The sequence below is a fragment of the Larus michahellis genome, chromosome 1 (assembly GCF_964199755.1).
Source record: "Larus michahellis chromosome 1, bLarMic1.1, whole genome shotgun sequence".
NCBI classification, from domain to species: Eukaryota; Metazoa; Chordata; class Aves; order Charadriiformes; family Laridae; genus Larus; species Larus michahellis.
In genome coordinates, this window is record NC_133896.1 from 12,089,317 (window position 1) to 12,102,672 (window position 13,356).

The following is a 13,356-nucleotide window of genomic DNA, read 5'->3' on the forward strand; positions in this document are numbered from 1 at the left end:
TGTATCGTACCCTCTGCTAATGGATGCTGTAGTATAAAACTACTAGTGCAAAAGGCAATAGCTCTGAAAGCAATCAGCCTGAATGTAGTTCATAAAAAGCTAGTAGAGTGGCAATATTCTCAGCAAGATGAAGAATAGAAAGCCACAAGCAATAAGTGCATTCTTTCTACTTCATTACATTCTACTTCCTCTCTGTTAGAGTTCTGGATTTGTGACAAAGCTATTTAGAAAAAAAAAAAAAAACAAAACAAAACAAAAAATCCAGTTGCTTTCAAAATACCAATATTATACACAGAAACTATCATTTGTCAAAATGTATAGGCAGTGGCAATCCAGTTCTTTTTATGTCTTAATTTCTTCCTTTTTTCTTCTAAAGCACGGGATGAATCAAGCATGCAACTCAAAGAAAAATCTCATTCTTGGTATTATTTGTAAGTCATATGCATTACTTACTATAGTAAGACAGCGGGGCATGATTTGCTAGATATTTGGACAAAATGATGGATGGTCAGATTGATAGACAAGCAGTTTTGTTTTGTTTTATTTTGTTTTGTTTTTCCAGATTTAGCTAACAAGAGAGAAAGCAAAATAAAGACATACTTGAGTTATTTGCTTTGGACTGATCTTCCTATGAGATTAATTTCACAGTGTTCAAGTTAATAGAAGCCCAGACAATGACATTAGTCGGTTTAAGATCAAGTTCTAGTAACATTAACATTTTTTTCTTGATCATGTTTGCCTTTGGCTGGCAAAAGTATATTGATGAATAAAGGTTGAGCTGAAAAATAACAACAGCAGAAAAGCCCCTTTGTCATCTTACAGTAACAATTATTTTTGTTTAATGGACCACAAATTGTGTCTCATTATCTCTGTTTTAAAGTTGAGGGGGGAAAAAAAAAAGTGCAATAATGCAAAAGATCAACAATATTAGGGGGAAACAGAAGCTTGCTCTCTTGTGGCCAGAAAATTATCTGTTGATTTGATAAGTCTTTATCCTTTTACATAAATGCATTTTAGAAATTTTCTTGGTTGTGTAAAAGGTGTTCTATAAAAGTAGTTTTGGAGTGTCACAGTCTCTGAGAAGAAGGATTTAAAAGTCTGATTTGAGCACAGGCAGTTGGCAGGTCCTAGCTGTGCTCTGTAATTATGATTTTTTCAGGCTATTTTAAAGCCATATACTTAAAACATGGTAATGGTTACTTTATTTGCTAGCACAACAAGCCAGGAAGCAGTTTACCCCTTGCTGCAAACAAGGGGTATAAGGGCTACAAGCAATAATTTCTCAAGCAAGATATCAAACACTGTGGTGCCCTAAGTATACTACAGATCATTGCTCTGGCAGAACAAGGTTACTTTAGATAAACATACCTCCCTAAAATGAGATTTTTTCCTGTCTTTCAGAAGTGTTTTATTTACTGCTGGAACAGTTTGTACCTGGAAAAAAGCATGGCTGAGGCCAGATCATTAATCTAGAGAGGCAGCTTTTTTATGGTCCAAAATCATGGCACTGTTTATTAAAAAAAAAAAAAAGCTCAGAAATCTCTGTTGAATATTCCAACGGAGTCTATTCCTGGGCAAACTTGCGTTTGTATCGCCAAACTCTGACCAGTTTTGTTGTGTAGTCCTGACTGTGCTCCTTAGTGCTTTGCTTGATGGGTGAAAGGAAGCTAAAGGGCAAAGCTTAGGAACCCTTCTGTCATGAATCCATACACATTGTCATTCATGCTCCAAACATTCTTGCCTGCAGCAACCTGAGTCTCCTCACCTGTATTGCAAGGAATAGCTGTGGGCTGCCACCAGGTAAGGCAGAATTTATAGAGAAGGGAAGGTTGCTTTTCTATGTGTGGAAGGAATACAGTGGGATGTACAGATCTGAAAAGGCTTATTCCACCAGAACTATATCGCTGTGAAGAAAAACTGGATCAACAGGTCCATATTAGACAGAATACCAGTAATATAAGAACCTGAAAGATATATCAAGTAAATTTGGGGAATAAGAAGGAAAGGAAGATGGACCTCATCCCCTAAGCATCCAGGGTCCAGAAGATCTTTGATAAAGTTTCCATCACGTATGTTCATACTCTGAAGATTAGAAAGAGGAAATGTCAGAATGTCAAGATGTGGAGAAAAGGATGATGAAATATTTGGCCTATCCACATGTCTGTGAGTCTTTTTACCGGAGCACCACATTATGACCATGACAAGATACTAACAGTGGTGATCAGTGGAACAGCCATCTCAAAGACTGCACAATCCTCCTTTTGTTTTCCAAAATCAATTAGCAACACATCCAAGACTTGTTCCCTTCCCAGGGCTGATCAAAGAGTCTTTTACAGTATTGTCACCAGTGTCACCTGAGGATTGATAAGGTTTTTTTGGCATCATCTTATCTTAAGACAATTGAAAAAGGGATTCCAAGGCAGAGTTGGACACAGATCTTGAACACTGACTATGTAAGAGGAGACAAGGGAAGATATAATCTCAAATTTCCATCTAGCACTCTTACGCTTACTGAGGGTTTTTGCATCGGCTCATGGCATAATCATGTGACAAAGCCACTGACATGAGTCTTTGAGATGAAGTATCTCATTCACCTTTTAGGAGCCCGACTAGAAAGAAGCTGGCATGTGAGAACCTCAGCATGTGGAAAATCATGTGTGACAGTTTCCATGAAACAGAAGATTTCTTGTGAAAGGAAGAGGAATGGATAGAGCATTTTACCAAAGAAATGGAGCAATTCATCTAACTTGCTTAAATGCTTGTGCTAGTAGAACAAGAAGAAAGGCAGACTTAACACCATAATTTCTAGGAAGCAGGAATTCAGCTGTCAGCATCATTGGAAGGTCCAAGTTTTCTTGGCCGTGGGTAACTCTTAATGTTCCAGAGGTTTTCTGTGGACAGTGGTTTTCCTGTGTCTGGACTGTTGGAATGGGAGGATACAGGCTCTTCAGGAAGGACAGTCAGGGGAGACAAGGAGAGGATGTCGCCCTCTATGTCAATGAACAGCTGGAGTGCATGGAGCTCTGCCTGGGGATAGATGAGGAGCTGACAAACAGCTTATGGGTCAGGATTAAAAGGAAGGCAGAGACAAGTGACATTACAGTGGGGGTCTGCGAAAGGCCACCTGATCAGGAAGACTGAGTGGATGAGGCCCTTTATAGACAGAGAGGAGCAGCCTCACGTTCATAAACCCTGGTCCTCATGGGGGACTTCAACCACCCCAATATCTGTTGGAGGGACAACACAGCAGGGCATAAGCAATCCAATAAAGTTTGTTTATGTTTGACAATGGAAAATGGATCACAGGAAATAAAGAGATTTCTTATCTTGTCAATGGCTGGTGGCCTAGTAAAGCATTATCGAAGAGGTTCCCTACTTTATAGAGTACACGTTCTCATATCCCAAAAAACTACTTCACCATGCATTAATTGGTTTCCTAGTTGACTTATCATGGCAGAGACCAAGGATCAAAGAATTGGAATTACTCTTTGCTGTCCATGCAAAACATGAATTCTTTCACCACCTCTGCTTTTAAAGTAGATGAGTTGTGCTACAAATAAATACAGGAGTAAAACTTCAGCTCACAGGTCTATCATACAGGTTCCTACTGCAAATATTAAGTTTACTGACAAATATTTAATTTGCTGCTCTCCTTTATTTTAACATTTTCCAAATCCATGTATTTATAAATTTGTAAAAGTGTATTTCATCACCTGCTTCACGTGTCCCTTCCTATTCTCAGTGCCAGATTTTGGACACCACACCTTTAACAATGTCACAGAAATAATAAGTGTATCATTCCTGTTGGAAAGTGGAACTGGAAAAATCATTTGATTTCAAACAAGAGAATATTTAGTTAGCTAACTTGTATACTAACACGTGCAACATTTACATTGATTCATGTTCTCTTTATCAGAAACTCTTAATGTAATCTGAATCTTTACAAGACGTTGGTCACCTTTTTTTTTGAGCGATATGACCATTGTGCTGGCTAACAATGTATTTCTTTAATATATACTTTCTGTGAGGACATATGGTTGGACTCAGTCCCTCCAAGATGGAATATAAGTCTTCTGTCCTTTTTGGTCCATGTTCTTTAACAAGTCCAAATCAGTAGTTTAAATATCTTCCAGAACAGATATCAGGTCACTGGAACATAAAGGCCTTCTAAATTCATTAAGATTTGTGTCCCAGAGAAGGAATGCAAATATAACGAACACTTGGAAAACTCCATGCTTTCCCTGCATAAATCAGACGCAAAAGCTGAATGCCCAAAACTTTACTGAGCATAAGAAGCAGAAGGAGCATGGGCAATCTCTAGAACCTCTGAATCAGGCTGAGCTACCAAGGTTTCATCACTCCTTTTTAACCTTATAGAGGAGTACGTACGTTGCTATAAATAAGTAACTTTTACTATTCAGAATTATATACTGCTGTGCAATATTACTCTCTTTTGAGATTTGCTCATTCATCTGTGATAAAAATTTGATCTAAGGATTCATCCCACAGCAAGAAGTGGCACCTACTGGCACTGCTTCAAACATACTTATGGGAATAACCTGTAGATTTACTGATTTCTTGCAGTTTCCATCTGCATTAGTTAGAGAGCATTTTGATTAGGCTGTGATGAGTACTGAGTAATGTTAATGTACAGATAAGTTCTGCTAAGTCCTTGTCCATTTCTCTGATCCAGAAAGAATAAAAATAAGTAATTAATTCTGCTTGCTCCTCCCTCACTAAATTTTATTGCAGTAAAATCTAAACAGCTGTAGATAACCACAGGGTACAGGTCAAGTGCTGTGTGCACGTAGCATCTTACTGTAGTGAATACAAAACACATTCATCTAATAAATGGCAATTTAAAACAAGTGAAGTGAAACAAACACTGGTACATTTTTCTTTTCAGAAAGTAATTTTCACCAGAAAAAAAAAGAAAGCCAAAAGATTTAAAAAAACCAAACAAACAAACAAAAAAAGATTAATTTACAGATCATCAGAGATGCTAGGGATCTTTAGAATCAGAGATTATAAAGATAACAATAGACCATCTCCAGACATTCTTAGCAAGAAGGAGTAGCAAAAAAGATACATTTCAAGTCTGCAAGCTGTTATAAGAGTTTTATTTATTTCTCTTGCTATAATGCCTTTGGGACTGAAATTCATAACTTCTTTGTCTCAATTTTTGGAATATTTTCCTATAATTAACACTACTGTAGCAACATAGCTAGCAGGAGGAAAAAAACTCCCCCTACTAATGAACGTTTAAGAAATGCTTAGTTAAATTGTCAGGATTTACTCTAAGGATTGAGAACAAATGTGTATTTTAACAGACTATCAGACTAACTGAAACATCAAAGGCCGGGGAGATTAATATGCAATAATTCATTGACGACCACAGCCTTACTGTCTGTGACACAGATGGAATTAAAGGCATAGACACATCTGGATTAGTTTAATCATTTCTCAGTTGTAACAGGGAATGAACGAGACAACTAACTAAATTCATTTTTGTTGTTTATGAACATCTGGAGTTTCTGACCATTTTGACTGTAAATAATATCTGTTCCAAAATATTTCACATTCTGCATATTAAAATAATGTATCCAAAGATCTAAAGAGAATAACTAAGGGGCAATAGCAATAAAACACAGTGACATTAGGAAAGCATTAACTGTTTAAACAAGAAATGAGCTTAGCTTCCTGTCCGGTTCAAGATGTATATAGTCAAAGGACCTATGTGATAGCAGTAATACTGATGATGTTATGTAAATGATCTTAAAAATTGTTCATCCGACAGATTTGCACTGTTTCTTAGTAGAAACCTGACTTTTTTGGTAGCGATTATTTTCTGTGGGATTTCCCATAAATAAGAAAGATTCTTTCCTTTTTTTTGTTCTCCAGAGAAAAGCTGAACTTTTATACTGAGTAAAAGGTCAATTATCTGTAATAATAGTCTGAATATTTGGAAGATTAACATATTTGAACTGCTGAATGATTGGGATGATCAGTCATTTGCAGACAGAATATTTTTAATTACAAAGCTATTTAGGACTGCTTGTCTCTATGCTTTCTGCCATTCACCTCCCAATAAACAGTATCTTAAACAAACTCCAGGCATCAGTGTGAAGAGCTCCAAGGTCTCCTCTCCTTGTTAAGTCTTTATTCTCTTCATTCAGGATGACTGAAGTTTCAGTATCTTCTTTTTCTAAGATGTCTTCTTGAACATAGAGATAAGCTTACTGCAGTTCTGTGCTGTATTCCTTGACAAGTGACTAACAAGAATATTTAGGATTTTCCAGTTTGTCGCAGAGGCATGTCTTGTTTGTGGCAAGGACATGTTCCGTATGTATTATGCCACTCTTCAATGAGAAATCTTCAGTGACAGAAAACACTACAACTTTGGTATAGTGGATACCTCTTAAAATACATGCATAAAACATATTGGGGCGGGGGGAGGGTTCTTCTGAGCAGAGAAAAAGCGCCCTGGATATTTTTACTTCAGACAATAAGGGGAAATAAGCATAAGCTGCATAAGAGAAATTCTGGCTAGATATTAGGAAAATTTCACAACAGGAACATTTCCCAATTTCCCAGTTTCAAACATGGGAACAGGTTTCCCAGAGCACCTGTGAAAATTTGTATCCTTGTGGATATAACAGAATGCAAAACTCATTTGGACAGGACACGGAGCAACTTGATCTAACTTTGAAGTTGGATCCAAGGAGGAGGGGGTTTGGAGCAGATGACCTACAGAAATGTGTTCCAAGCTGTATTTCTTTGTGATTATGATTTATTTCAATTTATCTTTGATGTGTCACTAATCAATTCCATTTACTACAAATGGCTATCAATACAGTCACATTTTTGCAATTTACAATAAAAAATTAAAGTGTTTTCTTCTGATCAAATTTTAATTTTTCCACTGTAGCTCTCACTTCTTCAATAGATGGCAGTAGTAAAGTTCAAACATGTGCTTTTCCATAACATAGCACAGACTGGGGTCATCTTTGTTAAATGAGTAACTGAATTTACGAACTATGGCTATAGACTGTTATCCAGTTTCTGAGGGTAAGTTATAAAAAGAATACAACAAACACTTTGTCATCATATTATGGTTGGAACATTACCTACAATTATTTCCCTCTTCAACTTTTAAAAAATTATTAAAATCATATTCTCATACAGATGGAAAAGTCTAATAATTATAACATGAAATTATTTCAACATAAAGAGTACGTGCTTCATACTTATGAAATAGAAATTGGAAATTCCTATAGCTAATTACTATTACATGCTGTGAATACAGATTTAAGCAGAATAAACCCATTAATTCCATTGTGTGTGTGTGTGTGCACATGTGTGTGTTTTTCTTTTTGGACAAGAAATTGCATTATTATTTTTCAATGGGATTTTAAAAAGTGTATTGAAAATTTGAAAGATTATTTTAGCCAAAATCTCTCCCAAGTTACTGGCACATTCGTTCTTTTCAGTACCTACTGGTTAATCAAAAATTCCAATTTTACTATTTTTATCTTCTGTCTGTAACAGGGTGAGGAAAGGACAATAGATTCAATAACCTAGTGAGACTCTCAGTTACCTTCAAATTCAGATTCCTTAAACAAATTCTACAAACAGTCCATTTTATTCTATTTTACAAATAAAGAAATTCTCCCCCTCTCATGTCCACAGTATAGTTATATGAATGAATGTGACTAAAGTCTCTCTAATCACTGTTGTAATTTCCAAGACCATGTATATCTACTTCCGGAGCCGGTAATTCTACATTTTTACTCTTTGTTTCTTTTTGTGGGCTTTTTTTTCTTCCTGTATAAAGTTTTGACATATTTAAGTTCTATTTCTTCTCTTTTCCTAAGCCTGCTTTTAAAATCTTTTCTTTATCCCAGCCTCTGTTTGAACCATACGTTGATTTAACATGTGTTGTGCAATTACTCTACAAAGACAAACCCAAATCCTTCTTCTGTATCCTTGATAACTGCCTGGTATTTAGTACTCCCTCTAGTATTGTATTTCAGTAAACTTAACATATTTGCAGCTGGTTTCCCTGTCCGTATCATTTATGCAGATGAGAAACATAAAAAGATTTGGAGTCACGGCACCTGTTGGACTTCCCCCTGTATTTATTTGCAGATTGGCACATTTCCGTTTGACATGTAATCTGCTTTCTGCTTCAAAATAGTTTCCTTTCCATTGACATATTTGCTTCTGAATAATTCCCTCCCCATCCCTCCTTTCTATATCAGAAAGTACTGCTCACAACAAAGACAAAGAAAGGACATGAATAAAAACTTGTGCCAGGGTGTATGCCAGATACACAGCCTTCAGAGGAACTTGCAAGAGAAGTACTAGTGATAGTACTCACTGTGCCTGTCTCCAATTTTGTTTAAATTTCTGCTATCAGTATCATTGCAATTATCATCATCGGTGTTGTGATTTTCATTGTTATTACTGTCAATAATTTTCCTATCCTTTCACTTTCTGTAGCCCACTAAGGTTCATATAGACCATCAAGTTTGACTAATTTTTCTTTTGAGCACAAAAGAAATTCCATTTCTTGATGCATAAAATGATTTTTTATATATTGAGTTGCAAAACAGCTTGTCTACAGTTCTGTGCAGGACAAGTGTCAGGGCACTTTAAAGACCACATCTTCTGCCAATCCCATGCTATTTAACTGTTGGATGGCCTGTGGACTCTATCCATGTCACATAATGTACTTTCTCCTATTCTGTTTAGGACTTGCTCAAATACTAGTTGATCTCTACGGGTCCCTTCCGACCCCTAGCATTCTGTGAGTCTGTGATCTGCCTTACTTGGGGGTGAGCTTTAGCACTGTTTGGTTGCCCTTAAATCTTTCACAGCTTTTTTGTACCCTTAGAAGAAAAAACATAATTGGGTGAAAGCCTTTCCTACCTGATCTTTAATATCACGTCCTGCAAAGAATGATTGACACTGTGGCCCTAGTCTGCTCAGATGAGAAATCTGAAGGTGAGATGATGTGTTTGGAAAGTGCCTTGGGCTTCAGAGATACATTTATGCATAGAATCAGTGCCAGCTAAACAGAAATTCTGGTTAGAATTAGGAAAATTCAAAGAATTTGGATGAGAAGCTTGTTTTCTCACACTGTCTCCCATGCTTCAAAAACTCTTTTCTTACTTATTCCAAAAGATGATGGATCTGGTTAGCACAATAATGGTAAGTGAAGTGGGAAACACTACCTGGATTATGAAATCAAATATTCTGTGACAGTCATGAAAGATCAGAATGACCTGATCATGGGTCTCAAAATAGTATTTACACTCAGAACAAGATTATTGTATTTGTTTTTCCTGTGCTCCTTTTAGTCTTTTATTTTTGCTACAATCATGAATAGGTTCCCAGGTTTCTGTCTTCAGATCTAAACACTACTATGCAGGATGGAGTCTTCCCAGATTTTCTGCTTCTGCAGAAAACTGTTTACTTTTGAGTGCTACCACAATGCAAGCACACAAACAAGCCAGGAATTATCTGAACTTGCCATTTCAGAGAAAACATTTCTAAAATATGTCTGAACAAGATGTTCTAGTTCTGATTGACGTTTTTTGTTTTAGTTGTGTTTGACATTTATGAACATATAAAACTTGTAGGATATTTTAAATTACAAACTCACGCTCACTTTCAACTGTGTTTGTTCAGTTTGTTGGACTTACTTACTTTGCTTTTTATATTTGTATGTCATAGTATGTTTCAGAAGATCTTTTATCAAACTTCTTTAAAATTAACAGGGGAGATTTTCAAAAAAGGACTTAGTTTATATACATTTGTATTAACTCCAGGAAGAAGAAATGCCAGCAGTGTGAAGTTCCTATTCTATTTTAGGCACCTTTTAGATGAGAATTATTTTATGAAATTGCATAAATGCTGTTAGATTTTATATCAACCTTTCAGCTGGCTATAGTAGCTCTAAGAATCATATAGAAGGAGAGAACCCCCAAGGGTACATTGTGCTTGATATAACATCAAATACCGTTGTACATTTAGTAATTTGGTGTCTTAAAACATTCATACTGAGTAGAGATGTCGATATCATTCAACAAAGGTTGGCCTAAATAGCCACAAGATAGCAGAGAATTTCATCCACTCTAATCTTCCTCAGCTTTTTCTTATCCTTACTCACATTATATTAGGAATTAATTTCAGATGCAACGAGCTGTTTACTCTGACAAACTTTGTGCCAAAAAGCCTTAATCTAAAAATACATCTGAATCTATAGTGCCTACTAATAGGATGCAAGTGTGATATGTAATGTAAAACTTTTCAATTCTTCCTAATGCAACACAGATTTTAAACTGCATCGCCGATACATTTTGGATGTAGATATGCCTCATCATGGTAATCAAATATTTTTTAAAAGTCCATGGGTTCTTGACTTCAATGAGGCTTCATGGGGTATAAGTCAGAACAGTACAGGCCTCAGGAGTTTTTATCAGTCTGTTGACTAAGTGAAATAAAAAAGAATTAGCTTCAGAAGGGCCACTTCCCAGTTTTCAATCAAAGATTTACAGTCAGAAATAAAATATGAGACTACTTTTTTCATACTCGCTTACCATGATTGATTTCTTCTGTATAAAATAGTTTAAAACACATTTCAGACATTAACCAAAGAAAAGATATAAAGATTTGAATGAATTTGTCAGAAAATCATACACTTCTATAAAGCAATTACCAAGGCATTTTTTCCACAAAATAACACATTTTTGCAAAATATGGAAATATTTCCATGCTTTTTGTTTGCATACCATTTATTTATAGAAATTGGATTGCTATTTTTTGCTTGTTTCAAATAAGCTTAGTTAGATTGCTAGAAAAGATGCAGAATTGAAAGAAATTGCTTTTTATTCAACCAATAATAGTCTTGGCTAACGGGGTTTTACACTGAAACCACTGTAGTTATGTTGATTTACATCAGCCAGGGATCTTGGTCTTATAAACAGTTTGGGTCTTGTTCTTACTAATAGTATATATGCTCAGTTTCAAAAGGGACACTCACATACTTGACGTGAAACACATGTGGAAATATTTGAGATATAAAAATAGCAATAGACAAAATCACTTTAGAATGTGATATAAATGGTCAGATTCTGAAAATGTGTTAGGATTCTTTGCACTTCATAAACAGACAATAGACACTCCATGCTGTCGCATAGACTGTTTCATTGATTAAACAAACTGATGTTTTGAAGAACTATGTGCCAGCCTATGTAGTGTAACTGTGGTGGTCCTTAAAGATGAAACAATGACAGAAACTTATATTTGGATATATAGAAACTGGGAGTGTGGGCTCACAATACTTATCTTATTGATAATATCACATAATTGTATGTATAAAATAATATAAAACTTCAGCATCAACTTTTCACTAACGTTAATTAGTTTATTATGTCCACTGTAAAAAAAAAAAATGTTCCTGGAGCACATACTTCTGACAAGTAGATGTTATCTTCCGCTATCTAAATTTGTTTACAGACAGGTTTTACTGAATTATACTCTCAGTACTTTCATAAATCGTATCTTCACTCAGCTTTTGATTTTAGAAGGTGAATAAAATATTTCAGCTTTAGCTGATAGAACCAGATCTCCATATCATGCTAGTAGACCTTTCTGCACCTATTCCACTGTGAGCTGCTTTCCTCCAGAGGGTGTCTTGCTAGTGCTTTATGGAGTAGTCTGTTCTGGATGAGAGACCTGGGGAGACCTCTGTAGAAAGACTTCATGGGAATACAGACACTGGAAGAAAGGATTTGTGTAGTCAGGTGGCCAGTTCCCCACTACGGAAAACGAGATGAATAGGACTTCAAGTTCTGCTTTGCATCTTCCATGCAATTTAGGTAGCACTTAAACCATGGAGGTTATTTTTGTCCATGTGGCTATGCCTACATTATTGAGCAGAGTGGTTCAACACAATGGTTTTACAGGGCACTGTTGGTGATGACGCAGTGTCCTCAGCACATGCATTTCAAAGGTTTTTTTATATTATATTTTATATTTCAGAATATTTTATATTTCAGAATACCTTTTGTCTGGTCTCATGCACTCAACACACTGATTGGAGCACACTAGACATCTTTAAGGAGTTTATTTTCTGGATTCATTTGCTCTAACTGCAGCTTTCATGCTTTGAGGCTACTCTGTGTTGCCAACCACAGCACTATAATTGAGATAGCCAGGAGATTTTCTTCAAAAATATACCTCTGATTCTGATTAAAATAGGAGTAATAGATACACCCTTCTTGTCCCTTTTCTACAGTAAGCTATTTGAGTGCTGTTTATCTTGCCCTTGATTCTTGGTAGTATCAGAATTTGCACGATGTTGTACAGTGTAGAATAAGCCATATGGGACAATTCTGAAAAATAAATGTGATGATGCTGAACCAGAAAGATATTGCTGCTGGTTTGAATTAAAAAGAATAATGAACACAGTTTGAAGTAGAAGTATGTGAATAACATTTTTTTTCTTTGTTACTTACTAAGATGTGATGACTTTCTTGATTTGCTTGTAAAAATAGAGAACTCTTCTTTGAGTATATTCTTTATTTCTCTCTTCATACCATCGACGGCTATTGGTCAGCACGGCAGGGATGGAGGAATAGATAATAGAATGTTCTGTTCCAAAGGACATATGCAACTCCTTAAGAAGTATATTTAGGCCTACATTGTAGTATTTAGACACAACCCATATGTAGGGTGTAGAATGGATCTGGACAAGATTGAAGCTTCTTGGCACCTAAAGTCCTTGGTTTACAGTGGCCCTATACAGTTTCCAGATTTCTTGGAATTTATCCTGGAATTCATACTGATCTGGATGAGGAAGAACATATGGAGATTTTATTCCATATTAGCTTCATGACTGAAAATACAGCTACATGCCCACTTTATCAGGGAAAAGCTGGTATATTTTTGATGATTACTGGAAAATCTAAAAACCTGGTTCTTGATCTTTAGCCATAAACCATGTTGCTGGTCCTTTGCAAACCTTCTGCGCAAGCACTATTCTTCAATGTTCCCTCTGTCAGGGGACCATTAGGGCATACCTGTGAATTTGGCAGCATAGCAAGGTCATCCTCAATGAAGAGATGCCTCCAACGAGAAGCAGTGAAGCAGATAATACCGTGCCCTTAAAAAATGTTGTGTTTTTATTTTCACAGAATTTTATTTCTTTTGTAACTTCTATTGAGGGATTTTTTAAAGTGCAGAAAGTACATCCAGCAAAATATCTTTATGTGGTATTTATGTGCACTGTGTCTCTCCTTGTTTAAGTTATTCAGCCTGGAAATATTCATAAAACACGGAGGGTAGTAT